This window comes from Lathyrus oleraceus, chromosome 6 (assembly GCF_024323335.1).
Source record: "Lathyrus oleraceus cultivar Zhongwan6 chromosome 6, CAAS_Psat_ZW6_1.0, whole genome shotgun sequence".
Taxonomy (NCBI): Eukaryota; Viridiplantae; Streptophyta; class Magnoliopsida; order Fabales; family Fabaceae; genus Lathyrus; species Lathyrus oleraceus.
Genome location: NC_066584.1, coordinates 446,155,265 through 446,168,264, shown reverse-complemented (window position 1 = coordinate 446,168,264; position 13,000 = coordinate 446,155,265).

Genomic DNA, 13,000 nt, shown 5'->3' with positions numbered 1-13,000 from the left:
AATTGAGTTGCACCCGTGAGGTTTACAAAACAATCTTCAGGGTTTATGTGAGGCAGAGGTGATTCTGTGTAGTTGAGTTCCCTTCGGGGTTTGGAGGCTGCTCTGAACTCCGTTAGGTCTTCTTTCACTATCTTTTTCCTCAGGGTTTTGTTCCAAGGAAACCTCAGAGTATTTTGCTTCTCTTCCTTCTCTCTCTTCTGTGTGGCTTTTGTTTCAATGAAACTCTAGTATTTATAGGCTAATATTGGTAGCTTAGTGGGCTTTTGAGAAAGGTCCCAAGTCCAAGATTTTTATTATTTATTTATTTATTTAATTATTTATTTAATTAATTAATTTTTTTTTAATTAATTTTTATTTATTTAATTTTTTTGTAATTTTTTTTTCTTTTTTTCTTTTTTTTTCTTTTTTTTTTTTTTTTTTTTTTTTTTCGGATCTAATTCTGATTGACATGATGAAATACAATATGAAATGCTAAATGAATGCATGGATGAGGAGGGCAAATTTTGGGGTGTTACAGCTGCCCCTATTCAATCATCAGCTAACCCGAGTAGGATGAAAGCGAACAACTTATCAGACAAACGGGGTGAGCTGTGGTTGAATACCAAAGATAGACCGAAAATTTACGCTCCGAGAACACCACAAAAACGCGGAAATACACCGCGCTGTTTATTTTTCTTCCGATCCTCTGGCTGGATCTGAATCAGTCTTCTGGCTTAATCTGGTGTGTCGATCCTCTGGCTGGACCTATACTCAATTTAGTCCTCTGGTTGGATATTAATTTTGATCCTCGGGCTGGATACGAATTTGATCTTCTGGCTAGATCTTCTTCGATCTTCTGGCTAGATCTCCTCCGTTTCGATTCTCTGGCTGAATCTATTTCCTTTGATTCTCTGGCTGAATCTACTTCGATCTTCTGGCTAGATCTGAATTGTTTCGATTCTCTGGCTGAATCTATTTCCAGTCTTCGGGCTAGACCTGACTTCGATCTTCTGGCTAGATCTTCTTCGATCTTCTGGCTAGATCTCCTTTGTTTCGATTCTCTGGCTGAATCTACTTCGATCTTCTGGCTAGATCTGGATTGTTTTGATGATAAATTCCCGTCATTAGGATCCCGCATCTGAGGCATGCGCTGGTTGACCTTATTTTGAAATCTAAACCCAACCTTCACATTAGATATGCAGCTTCGAGAATATTCCACTTTTGGGCTTTGTCGCATCCGCGAAAAAACAACCGGCGGGACTCAAATAAAAACACAACACAGAGCCGCCACTGCGCGTTATTTATCCCAAGATAGGGAAAGGAAACGCTCAGAGAAACCTGGAAAGGAAATGGTCTCGCGACCAAAGAGAAAGGGTAAGGGAGTCGGTTACGCAAGGGGAAGGTATTAGCACCCCTCACGTCCGTCGTACTCGACGGGATCCACGTTCTAAGAAAAGAAAAGGTTGCTAAACATCACACACACACACAAGGAACGCAGGTGGGGTTAAGAGAAGGGAGCTCGATAGGACGTCGCATCCTATGCCTACATATCTCGTCTGGAACGAGAATCAGAGCCACTGTAGTTCGGCTTACGCACGCCAAACAACACAAAACGCACAAACAGATGGCAAACATGGAGCCCGACAACCACTCGATGGAATTACGTCAGCATCCGAACCAAAACACACTCAAAACGGCAAACGTGGAGCCCGACCGCCAATCACTGGACTTACGTCGGCATCCGAACCAAAACACTCGCCAGACGATAACAAGTAAACACACACAAAAAGAAAAAGGTTGCCCGGAGTGGTCTCGCACGACCACCTGCCTACATACCTCGTCTGGAACAAGGATCAGGGCGATGTAGTTCCCCCTCAAGGGAAAGAAAATCTAGCCAGAAACCAAGGGAAGACACACTACCAGGGAGCTGTACTCGAGCCTAGTGTTGTCATGCATCGTTACCCTATGTTCAGGTTTCTACCTACTTGCACAACTGCAAGCTAATCCTATCCAGGAAGAAAGCAAGCATACAAGCATACAGGCATCAATCAAAATAAAACAAGCATTTCAAACAAATATTCACATAGCACACACTATAACCAATCAAGTAAGGCTCAAACAATGGGTTTGACTGCCGAAGCAAGTCATCTGTACATGGGTAGTATTCGCTCTTAACCTTGCCATTACGAGGCTAAGGTGAAGCAGATGAAAAGGTGAAGTGAGGATGAGACCTCACAGCTCTTATCCCTGGCCAGGGAGAGCTTTTAGACAAAGGAGCGTGGGTCCAGAATGGAGGGACCCTTCTACGCTCAAAGACTCTGACTCGATTGTGCAACAGCACAAGATCTTGGGTTTGTGTCCCAATGCATCAACACACAGCCGTGTGAGCAGAGGGACGACTCACAGAATAGTGGGGGATAGATTGCATATCCCTTTGATCCACCAATTGCCTCATAGAGGTCTTTACCTGCTTGGCACAAATGTAAACAATCACAAACATCGCCTCTTAAGGAGGACTTCAGACAGTTGCCTGGCCAAGTAACAGGCCAGGTCTTCCAGACTACATGAAGAATAGAAGTCCTACCTCAAGTGGTTTAAAAACCAAGCAGCAGCAAGCAAGTTCTTAAAGAACTGTAAGCGACTAAATGTACCTGAAATCAATCAAGCATCATCAGTACTCAGACAGACAACAATAAACAGCAAATGTTAATCAGTCAGACTATACAAACAACACAAGCACATAAATGCAAGCTACAAGCTCAAGCTCAAGCTTCACAACCTACAAAACAAAGTCATGTTAGTCTATTAACCTCAACCAAACTCAATTCAAATTGCCTTGAAGCATTCTCCTTGAGCGTTATGCATTTCATCCTGAAAATCCACACCAAATGTGAGAAACTAGACCACTAGGCCAAGCCTAGGGTCCAAAAGGGAGAAAAAATTCTAAACAGCAAACAATTCTCAACCAAAACCAAATTAATGCAAATAGAAAGCAAATGCAATTGATCCCATACTCATATCATTCATCATATTCATTTCATGACCAAAACATCACAAACTAGGTTAAATGCAACATCCAATGTCCAAACAGAATGAATTCCATCAAAAGCATACCAAAACAACTCCAAAAATCCTCAAATAATTCACACCTAAACAGGACCTATTTAGGGTATAGCATGTCAATTTTCAGCTCAATTGGACAAAAGGAACTAGGTCAATGAAAATCAAGAAATCCAGACACACTTATGTAAGCCAATTCAAGGTATCAACACATGCATTCACTTCAAAAATTCATAACAGAGTTAGAACAATTAAGAAATGAATGAGACCAAAACAGGGATGTCCTAAAATGTGTCTACAATCAGCATACCAAATTTCATCTTCATCCAGAACCATATGAGGATTTCACACAAGATATACAAACATGTGTCCTATAAGCTTGCACAATTAACCAACAGAGATGAAAAATATCAATCAAATTGAAAATGCCATGTAAAAATCCAGACAAATTCACAAGATATCTCAACATATCCATAAACATCCATGCAAAATTTCAACTCATTTCAACAAGCATAGGCTAGGCAAATAATTTCATGAAGTTGCCCTAGTTAGGTGTGACACAAATTGTCACACCTAAGTTCAAAAAATCATATCTCACTCCACAGGTATCCAAAATTCACAAACTTTATATGTAAATCACCAGAAACATGTCTAGAATCACCACAAAAAATTTCAGGAATTTCTTTAAATGTATGAGTATTTCACATTGAAAATGGTAGAACATGTCAAAAATGCATACAAGTCAAACATCCATAGACCAAGTCAACAATTCACCATGCACAACTTGTAAAATCATGTCCATAAAATTCTAGAGGAAAAATGAGATTCAACAAAAAAATCCTCATAATTTTCTGACTTATAATTATTTTTTTATGAATTTTCTAAGGTTAATTGAATTATGAAATAATTATTAAGTATTTTAATTAAATAAATTAGATTTAATGGCAAAACTGTAATTAAGCATGCAGGGACCAAAACACTGCGTTTCAATAATTGACATGGAGGCGCGTGATTGGTTGGTTTCCGCGGCAAACACGAATTCAAATTGGAAACCAAGGCGGAAGGATCAAACGCAATGAAGTTTCCAGAAATCATCATCAGCTTCATCGTGTTTCCAGAATTGGCCATGAACATGAAGAACATCAAAGTTCAATGAAAATTCACAAACGAATATGCGTTGGAAAGGTCTCAACGCCAGGATCTCAAATATGTACATGAATCATCCTAATTGTTCCTAAATCTCCTGGATCGAGTCCTTTAGGGTTTGGCATCAAAGCTTCTAATCACAATAACTTATCCTACGTTCATCCATTTCTAAAACCAATTACATCATGATAATCTATGTTAAACACTCTTCAAAACGCATATAATCATTAAAGCAATGGTGAATTTCGAATTCCAACCTTGATTTGAAGACAGCGATGAATTTTGATGAGTTTGCTCGTGAAAGTCCAAAACAGATGGAGTACAAGCCTCAAGATGTTGAATGAAGTGCTCAGGTTCGATTGAATTTGCTTCTAATGCACGAATTCTTCAAAAGCCATGGATGCACATCACTTGGACAGTTGTGAATGAAGATACTCTTGATCTTGCCTTGCCAAAACAGTTGAAGTAGATGATGATTGGAGCTTGGATCAAGAAGAATTACACAAATTGATGGAGAATTGACAGAGATTTTTGGAATTTTGCTTGAAGTGTTCTTGAGGGAATTTGGTGAATTTGGAGGGAAAAGAGATTGGGATTTTGGGAAATGTGAATTCTGTTAGGAGTTTGTTAGGATTAGGAATATATACCTCAGCTTAATCAAGCCTTAATCACCTTAATTAGCAAAATGCCATGTAATTAGCAAAGTGTCATTTTCAAAGGCAAGGGCAAAATGGTCTTTTCATACAAGCCTTGTGACAGCTCATTGCCAGCTCACACATGCTCTAAATATCTGTCATGAGCTGTTGCAACTTGTCTCATCTTCATTGGTTGTGTATTTTGGAATTTCACTATGGCATGGCACTTTTATGCATTTTCAAGTTCATTCCAAAAGTGAATTGTCAAACCATGAGGCCTTGACATGTTATGATGATCCAAACCATTTCCAAATAGCATTTGTGAGGTGTTGCAAAAATCCCCATTCCAAAATTCCCATTATTTCACAAGTTGGACCATTTTGCCCCTGGATCTTTAACTGTACACTTGAAATTTGACTTTTTGCATTGACCATTTTTGATGAAATCCAATTATGCACCATGAAAGTATATGTCAAATGGAGTTTGTGCATAAAAAGATCACTCAATTTGGACACTCCATGTGGAAGTTATGCCCCTCTGATTATGGGTCATTTTTGAAATTGAATGGACCATAACTTGCCAACCATACATGGGATTTTCAAGTTCTTGGACTTTTTAGAAAGGTGAGAACAAGATCTACAACTTTCATGTTGAACAAATTTTCATTTGGAGCTTCCTTGGACATGTAATTTTGTGGTAAAAAACTTTCCATTTTTGGAAACTTCCATTACAAGTCACTTTCTATTTTTGGCAATTTTTGTTCTGACCTGATTCTCTCCATTCTTGAGCTTTGAAATGTCAAATAACACTTGTTTCAACATGAATGAAGTGTATCCAACTCAATCCCACCTCCAAATCCATTAAATCATGCACAGTTGACCACAGTTGACTTTTTCAACTGACAGATGAATTTGGCCATGCACTGATCCAACTGAGCCCCAATTCTCTGATGAAATGGCTCAAAGATGAAACCCTAGCCTCAATTAGCTCCATATAATCATGGGATGAGCCCCATACACATCATAGACACCATCTCCTGATCATGCCCTGATTGGCCCAATGCAACTGATTAGGGTTGACCAGTGGTCAAAACCCTAATCTCAAGGAATCAACTTCAACATTTGATGAAATCCAACCATGATGATGATGATGAATCATTGCAATCAAGATGAAGACCAATATCCTTTGAGAATCATGAAACCCTAATTTGAACTTGCACATCCTCAGATGATCAATGACCAGTCCAATGAAACCTTAGCTTGCACCATGACCTCTTCATCTCCTGATCAAGACTTGTGAGGATGACTTGCACAATGTAACCACATGATATGCAATATGCAATGCCTAATGACCTAAAAATGATATGTAATATGTTATGCTAGTCCCAAGAGAGGAGGGCAAATTTTGAGGTGTTACAGGCTTCGTACATATTCTTCGGGCTAGAACATGTTGTAACGACTCCTCAATTAGACTTAGGCTTGCTGGGGAAATAAAGCTTGTAGGCGACTTCACTGGGGAATCTTCAAATTGAGCCTCAGGCTGACTCTTGGGACACGATTCTCAGGCTGAATCTTCGAAATGACCCTCAGGCTGGATCACTGGAACACGATTCTCAAGCTGAATCTTTGAAATGGACCCTCAGGCTGGATCACTAGAACACGATTCTCAGGCTGAATCTTCAACATGACCCTCAGGCTGGATCACTGGAAAACGATTCTCAGGCTGAATCTTCAAAATGACCCTCAGGCTGGATCACTGGAAAACGATTCTCAGGCTGAATCTTCAAAATGACCCTCAGGCTGGATCACTGGAACACGATTCTCAGGCTGAATCTTCAAAATGACCCTCAGGCTGGATCACTGGAACACGATTCTCATGCTGAATCTTCAAAATGACCCTCAGGCTGGATCACTCACGCTTGATCCTCTGGCTGGATCTCATGACTTTGGTTGTAAATTAATTCTTCAGTCAGCTTGGAAGAACCTGTTTATCAGCTTATGTGTATGCTTGATATGATATGCATGCAAATGCAAATGTTATGCATGGTGTAAAAAGAAAAAAAAGAAATCTGCTAGGGGAAGCAAACTCCGGTAAGGAACAGATCGCTGTATCAATCCTTGAATGCTCTGTGGGGAATGATCCGTCTGCCGGGACCAATGAGCCACCAAAAATAAATTGGCTGCTTGAAAAGTTGACCTTGCGGGGGGAGTATCAACTATGGAAACTTTTCTCGGCGAGGCTCTGTGAGGAGAGTCTGTGGGGAAAACACTTCCTGGGGAAATGTCGTAGGAAACGACCTTTGCTGGGGATATGAACTTGCTAATCGTCCTCTAGCTGGGGATTAGAACAAATTTGTTAGAAATAATGCTGGGGATGAGATGAACACTGGGAACACCACCCTCTCGTCCGTTGGGTATGCAACCACTCCGCTGTTGCTAGGAAGATACAGTCTGACACCATCAACTCCACTAGGGATATATAGTCTGGATACTGTCAACTCTGTTGGGGATAGACAGTCGGGATACTGTCAACTCTGTTGGGGAACATGCTCTGCTGAGGAGAGACTTTGTCAACTGCTTGGGGATGAGGATTCATGACTTGGCATCCGGTTCCTGTGACCTGCAACCAAAAATACACGTATGCCTCGGGGGAATTACTCGGTTTGAATTCACCGTCCGGGATTAAGCACATTCAAAGCAATTTTAAATGTTTTCCTGTGCAAATCATCTGCAAAAGCCACCATTATGTTCATATGCAATATGTTTTATCAAAAATTCGGACATTTTTGCAAACAAACTGATAAATGAAAAATAAAGAGGCTCTTTAACTGAATTATTCGACTCTTACTAGGGAGAAAATTTGTGCCAGGAATAGGCGAGGGCATCAGGAAGCTGATCCCTGAAAAGAGGTGATCGCTATAAAAAAGAGAACTATCCTAATGGCAATGGGGATACGGGGTCCCACTGAGTTTCGACTCTGCTATGGTTCGTATGTCCTCAAGACGCTCTGCTCATCTTGCTTTCTGAAGTGGATGATTAGTCGATCTTTAACCTTTGAAGATTGCCGGATTGAATGAAACGGTGATATAACACTGATGAACTCAGATCACAGTCATTCGCTTATTCCCTAACTTTTGCCTGGATCGCCCCCTTTTTCGGGTTTTCAATCCACCGGGATACCCATTTTTGCCTGAGCCGCCCTTTTGGGTTTTCGACTCACCGGGTGTACTCTTTTTTTATATCCCTAATTTTTGCCCGAACCTCTTTATTCTCTTTTTTTTTGGTTCGTCGGGATGCCCTTTTTTTTGCCTGGACTATTCTTTTTATCGTCCAGCGGGTCTATTTTATGCGAAGTATTTTTTAACTGCGTCTGAGTTGACAGGGGACGGGAATCCTTCGCCATCCATGGTTGTTAGCATCAAAGCTCTGCCATAGAAAACTCTTTTAACCACGTACGGACCCTCATAGTTCGGTGTCCATTTGCCCCTGTGATCTGTGTTGGGAGGAAGAAATCTTTTGAGTACCAATTCACCGACTTGATACCCCCGAGGGCGCACTTTCTGACCAAATGCTTTCTTCATTCGTCTCTGACCGAGATACGTCAATTCTGGGTACGTAGTTCCAGCATAGCACCATTTCCCGTTGGTTTGATTGATGACCAAAGCTGAATCCCCGTATACATCCAGGGTTTTAATCTGTATATTGACGGCTTCCTCAAGTCTTAGGATACAAGTTTCGTATTCGGCTTCATTGTTGGTGCAGGGAAAAGTTATTCTGGCACCAAATGGCATATGAACCCCCTTCCGGTGTGATCAACACTATACCAACTCCGCGACCATTGACGTGGACCGCCCCATCAACCATCATAACCCATTTGGATTCAGGGTCAGGCCCCTCCTCCGGGAGTGGTTCCTCTCAATCTTTCAATTTGAGAAACATGATGTCCTCATCAGGAAAGTCAAACCTCATAGGTTGGTAATCATCAATCGGTTGCTCTGCAAGATAGTCTGACAAGACACTTCCCTTGATGGCTTTTTGTGAAGTGTATTGGATGTCATACTCTGTCAGTATCATTTGTCACCTAGTAACTTTTCCGGTAAGTGCTGGCTTTTCAAAAATATACTTGACTGAATCCATTTTTGATATCAATAGAGTCGTGTGAGTCAACATATACTGTCTTAGCCGGCGAGCAGCCCATGCCAAAGCGCAGCAAGTTTTCTCGAGCAATGAGTATCTTTGTTCATAGTCGGTAAACTTTTGCTAAGGTAGTATATTGCATGCTCTTTTCGACCTGACTCGTCATGTTGACCGAGCACACAACCCATTGACTTTTCTAACACAGTCAAGTACATGATCAACGGTCTTTCCTCTCAGCCTGTAGACTTGCCCCGATCTTGATCTCTTTCTTGTCGTCTTCGGTACCAACGTTGATGGTCTCAACCACCTCCTGACAAGGTGTAATAGCTCGGTCCTCCTGTTTCAACAATCTGGCTAACCCAAATGGCATATGAACCCCCTTCCGGTGTGATCAGCACTATTGTCTTGAATTCGGCCCATCTTCAACAGACTCTCGATTCTTTCTCCAGCAATTACTATCTCTGCAAAGCTGATTGACGGGCAAGCAGTCAATCTCTCAATGTAATTGCCTTGAAGAGTGTTCATGAACATGTCCGCCATCTCCCTTTCAGACATAGGGGGTTGGACGAACGCAGCAATCTGTCTCCAACGCTGAGCATACTCTCTAAAGGTTTCCTTGGCAGTCTGAGACATACCTTGCAACAAGGTCCGATTTGGAGCCATGTCCAAGTTGTATTGATATTGCTTGATAAAAGCCTCTGCCAAGTCTTTCCAGCTCTTGATGGTAGTACGGGACAAATGAGAATACCATTCACGAGAAGCTCCAGTTAGACTGTCTTCAAAATAGTACATCCACAGCTTTTCATCTTTCGTGTGAGCTCCCAACCTTCCCAGATAAGATTGGAGATGAGTGCGTGGGCAAGAAGCCCCGTTGTATTTCTCAAAAGTAGGGGGTTTGAACTTGTGAGGAATCCTTACTCCCTGAACCAGACCAAGATTTGTGACATCAAAGCCTAAGGAATTTTGAGACTCCAAAGATTTGAGCTTCTCAGCAAGCTCATCCATACGGCGAGTGGTCTCGAGGGCCTCGTCGTGCAAAGAAAATTGATCACACTGATAATCTTCAGTAACGGGGTGCCCATTAATCTGAATTCCTTGATTCACATTGTACCTTCCGCCAATACCATTTCCAACATTCCCTGTGTTGCCAACATTACCCGGGTTTCCATCAGCATTTGCGTTACCCGCGTTACCAGTGTTCACAGGGTTATCAGTGTTCCCAGGGTTACCAGGGTTTCCCTCAGCATTTGGTATCTCCAAATCTGGATTGGGCCTCGGTTGCTCAACCAATTCCCTCAGCTTTTCTTGGCCTGCTGCCATACCAGTCATCAATGTCATGAACTGATCCATCCTTTCACGCATATCAGCCAGTTCTTTCTGTACTTGGTCCATCGCTAGTCATGGACGGTTTTCCTTTGTCGGGTATCTGTGAACTCGCTTGGGACCAATAACTGCCTGATACAGGGAACAAACATTAGACACTGCGGTGACACCTGCAAAACAGACAAGGGTTAATATGCATGGTATGCGATGCACTGCTTGTTCAGTTTTAAGGCACCCCCATTTTGAAAGGGAATACCCTGCAAATGAATAAGCATGAGATGTTGGATGCAAATATGCAGATGATGTTATGCAATGCAAAGGCATGTCAATCAGAATTGATGGATCCGCTTAAACATCTGTCAGGTTGCACTGTCTGGAGAGAAATTAAGAGCACACCAAACAAAGGTCATGGGATGGATCATGTTATCCTTAATATCAACCACCCATTTTGGTGGATTATGGTTTACACCTTATCAACACCCGAGTTTCATTGATATTAAGGATACCTGATCGGATTAACCATGAATCAAGGGTTTGTTGCAAGTCACGAGCATGGAGTTTAGGTTAAGAACCACCCAAAAGGAGTGTACTAAGGTTTAAACCTGCCAAACATGTTCTACAAAAGGTTCCCATAGTCATAACCCCATCTTTCGGATATTATCAGAGGAACGACTACTCGTATTCCAACAATATTCTCAAGAGAGACTCTTATGAGTGTAGTATCGCGTAACAATCGTATCAAATCTTACATTTGAACGACTTTCACACTACGTCCTACGAATAGGCCAATATGGGTTTGGTAAACTAAGGTCCTTGGCTTCTTAGGTCTATATTGGAACAAGTACTGTCTAACCACAACTTACTTATGTGACATTATTGATCTCAACATGACCTCCACCAAGTGAATGGGCTTGCAAGTCAACTCGCTAAGGAATACTCCACACAAGTTGACAGGACTATGCCATTCTCCTATCTTAAGTGAACTCGAGTTCGGGTATAGAACTCATCTCACAAAGATCACCAAGCAGCCATAGCCAGCCAACAGATAAAGCAAGGATATGTACACAATGCAATAAGGTAAAGCAGGTAAATAAATAACCGTACAAAAGCATGAACACCCAATAAACAAACTACAAAAGCTAGGAGGGACTCGCTTAGGGAAGCCGTCCCCAACAGAGTCGCCAGCTGTCGCAACCTGAAAAATACAGTGCGAAAAAAAACAACCGGCGAAAGAAAATGACAGAAGAGTCGCCACCGTGCGTTATTCATCCCAAAGGAGGGAAAGGAAACGCTCGAAGTAAACCTGAAAAAGGAAAGGACAAGACGGGGTCTCGCAACCAAATCTTGGGTTCGGGAGTCGGTTATGCGAAGGGAAGGTATTAGCACCCCTACGCATCCGTAGTACTCTACGGGATCCACTTGTGTAGTTCTTGTCTAAAGGGTGTGGGTTTATCTTGTGCTGTTTGCCAAAAAAAAAGGGTTAAATGAAAATGACTCGCGCGGATGTCGCATCCACTGCATACGTATCTCATCTGAATATGAGAATCAGAGTCTTCGTAGCTCGGCTGACCTCTGGGTTGGGGGATGTGTGCTCGCTAAGACATCGCGTCTTATGCCTACGTATCTCATCTGGCCTGAGAATCAGAGCAAAACGTAGTTCGGCTAACTACGGGGTTATGGATTGGGTTTTGGGCGAACAACGTTACTACGCAATCTACCGGATGCTCGACCTTTGGAGACTTACTCGCCTGTAGTAGAAGGAGTTAGCGTGTTGCTTTGGGTTTTAGGGTTTGGGATGCTCGAGGGAAAAAAGGCAGTCCTTGACGAAGGAACCGCGCTACCTGCAGGGATACGAATACAAAACACAAAACATGTATCTCAAAGTAAAATGCCACCAAGGGGCTCAAACGTTGCCTCCTATCGAGGTCTTCCAGCTAGGAAAGCAGTAAAATGCGGGAAAAATGTAAAAGTACCACGCGGATAAAGATCCGAAGTAACAGCAATTAGAGGAATGGGAAACCCTGAGATCCTTCCAAGCTAATGCCATCAAAGAAAAGTGAGTCAGTACAGGTAATCGGAATGAACCTCCAGGGGTTATCCCACAAATAAAGTGGGAAACCACGCAAGTTATCCCTGCAAAAGTCATGTGAGCCCTCACAAAAATTCAACAAAAGGGTTAGTGAAACACCATAAGCATTTTTTCATGATCAACAGTATGGTTTCAGAAAAACTCAAACCCTGTGGCATACACTCAAAAATTAAACGGTTAAACATTCAAGGCATTGTTTATACATTCATATACATATTAAACCCATGGGCAAAGGTAATGGGAATAATGGCAAACCTGATTGGAGAGCTTGATTGAAATTGAGTTGCACCCGTGAGGTTTACAAAACAATCTTCAGGGTTTATGTGAGGCAGAGGTGATTCTGTGTAGTTGAGTTCCCTTCGGGGTTTGGAGGCTGCTCTGAACTCCGTTAGGTCTTCTCTCACTATCATTTTCCTCAGGGTTTTGTTCCAAGGAAACCTCAGAGTATTTTGCTTCTCTTCCTTCTTCTCCTCTTCTGTGTGGCTTTTGTTTCAATGAAACTCTAGTATTTATAGGCTAATATTGGTAGCTTAGTGGGCTTTTGAGAAAGGTCCAAGTCCAAGATTTTTTATTATTTATTTATTTATTTAATTAATTAATTTTTTTTTTAATTATTTATTTTTTATTTATTT